Source organism: Oryzias melastigma, linkage group LG7 (assembly GCF_002922805.2).
Source record: "Oryzias melastigma strain HK-1 linkage group LG7, ASM292280v2, whole genome shotgun sequence".
In the NCBI taxonomy this organism is placed as follows: Eukaryota; Metazoa; Chordata; class Actinopteri; order Beloniformes; family Adrianichthyidae; genus Oryzias; species Oryzias melastigma.
The window spans coordinates 23,939,149-23,941,642 of record NC_050518.1 but is presented as its reverse complement, the minus strand read 5'-3'; the positions used below and the strand labels follow the sequence as shown (position 1 = coordinate 23,941,642).

The 2,494-nt window shown below is 39.9% G+C and overlaps 1 long non-coding RNA gene across 1 annotated transcript; it reads left to right on the top strand.

Annotated features, from left to right (window-relative positions):
* The first annotated feature begins 1,669 nt into the window (after positions 1 to 1,669).
* On the top strand, positions 1,670 to 2,170 carry LOC112159460. The gene is made up of 2 exons (XR_002921496.2): positions 1,670 to 1,838; positions 1,926 to 2,170. It is a non-coding gene; the product is annotated as an uncharacterized LOC112159460 (long non-coding RNA).
* The last annotated feature ends 324 nt before the right edge of the window (positions 2,171 to 2,494 follow it).

Genomic DNA, 2,494 nt, shown 5'->3' with positions numbered 1-2,494 from the left:
TTAGAGGGCTATATGAAGGGGAAGAGACAAAGGGTAGGGAGAAGGGAAGAATTCGGATTGGACCTTACTCAGCACTAACGGTCCTGCTCACAATACAGATACCAAATTTCTGATCAACTTCTGCTGCCCTACCTAAAATATATCCTAGAAAATGGCACATTTAAATTATGAATATGCCATTTTTAAAAGACCAATGGGAATACTTTTAAAACACATCAAAAGATTATTAGAATGAGACTATAGAAAAAGATCTTACTTTGGATTACACTTCGAACACTTCAGTAATATGCGCAAGTCTCTATTTCTTGCCTTTCCAAACACACAAAAAGAATGGATGGGAATACTTGATAGATTCTAACAGTTTGTTAAATAAAAGGAATGGTGCAGTCTGTTATTTTATAAGTCATTAGGCATAATTCTCCTGGGAAATCTGAATCTAAGTATTGGATTAAGGAACTTCACAAAATCAGCTGCAGACGAACTAAAACTCGTCTATTTTCACTTTCAGTGTTTTTGTAAAGAATGTAGAATGTATTAAAATCAAACATATTTTCCAAAGCAAAGATTATTTGATGCAGCGAAGTGTGCTCAGAAACATGTACAGAATATTATGCTGTACCTGCTGCTACATTTTATTTAAATTAACTTATCGAAATTATGAAATCTTACACAATAATGATTCAATCTCAGCACCAAAAATCTAAGACAAAAATTCAATAAATTATTCATACTTGTGTATAAGTGAATCAAAAATTCTATATTGAATATTACCAGTATTCATGCATTTATCAAAAATAAATAATTAGAAATAGAGAACTCTCTCAACTCCATCAACTACGCTTATTTTCCTTTTCCAGGAACTCCAGAAAATGTAAGATTTAAAATTTAAAAAGGTTTTCTCTGTTTGTGAATGATGCCATCAACTGTACTTACTGGGTTTTAGTAAATTGAAGCTTCACTTAATCCTCCCTGAATGTTGAGCTGGGTCAGGATATTCAAAGCTATAATAATAGGTGCAAAAATGACTGTGCTCTACTTTCAGGCTTTGAACGACCTCTGCATTACTAGACATTTGATCAGTTTGTATTATTTTCAGTAGCTGCATCTAAAGGCCACCCAGTAAAAAAAAGAAAAAAAGTGCCTCACTGTTGCTTTAATAGTCTCACATAAAAATCAAGGCTGCCCAGAATGACTTTATATTATTACAGTACTGCCAGTTTTCACCATGTATGTGTTTCGTATGTTTCCATCAGCGTGCTAAAGCATTAACCTGCAAACAGCAACCAAAGAACAAACCGCGGCCGTCTCATGGGAGCCACGGTGACAAATGTGGTAGTCCTCTGCAGTCGTGGATAGAAACATAATGTAGTGACCTTGAGTGTGGAACAGGGGTCTACATACTAAAGGGCCAGTTCTATAAATAACACATATCCATTTAAACATATATTGTGTGTGTAGAGTGGAGGAATTGGTTTTATATATTTAGAAAGTAGTGCAGTGGGTAGATGTGAGTCCTATTTACCATGTGGAACAGAGAAAGAGCTGTGTTATATCCTGTGGTTGATAACTTCAAATATATATATATATATATATATATATATATACACTGTATGTACATATATAATAGGGCTGCGAACATTAACGCACGTGATTATCCAACCTGAATTAATGCGTTAATTGTCATGGTGCCTCTGTCAGTCTCCTCCCCCTCTCCACTCTCCCCTCCTCTCCACCTGGCTGCTGATCATCCCCAGCTGCAACCACTCATCTCGTCTCCTCACCTGCCTACTTAAGGAGCTCCAGGACCTTCATTCCCCGCCAGTCCGTTGCCCCTGATGGTGCATATTCGGCCACCTCGTCTACGCCACAGTCTTGCCACGTTTTTGCCGAGACTCTGTCTAAATACCTCTCTCACTCTCTCTCAGGAATCTCCTACCTCGAGTGGTTGCATGTTTTTCCCCACTTCCGGATCTCCAGTCGGGTCTCCTTCCACGGTCACACCACGAGCCTCTGCCTCTGCTTCACGTTCCTGCGCCCAAGACGGCCATCTCCCTCTTGGAGGACAAGATCGCCTACTACGCCTCCAACCTCTGCCTCCTGCTCGGAGCCTGCTTCCTGTCCTGTTCAGGACCCAACCTTCTCACCACATTATTAAAATTATTGCCTTCCACGCTAGACCTCTGCTGTGTTTCTTCCGGGTTCCAGCGTCTGGGTCGCTACGTGTTCTGTAGTCATGACATTAATATTAATTAACGCAACTTAGTTGCACCTGTGAAACATCAGGCCTTCGCTTTGCCTCGCCGAATTATACTTCCACGGTTTTTCAGATCACTTTTTCACAAAAAAGCGACTATTTGATCCATGGTCCAGTGCGTTGTCACAGTAACACAACAAGGCGCCAATGCGCCTAGACGGGTGCAGTCAAAGCATCAGTTCAGAGAGAAAGTTCATCCATTACTGCTAGTTTTTGTCCAGATGATGAAGGAAAACATTT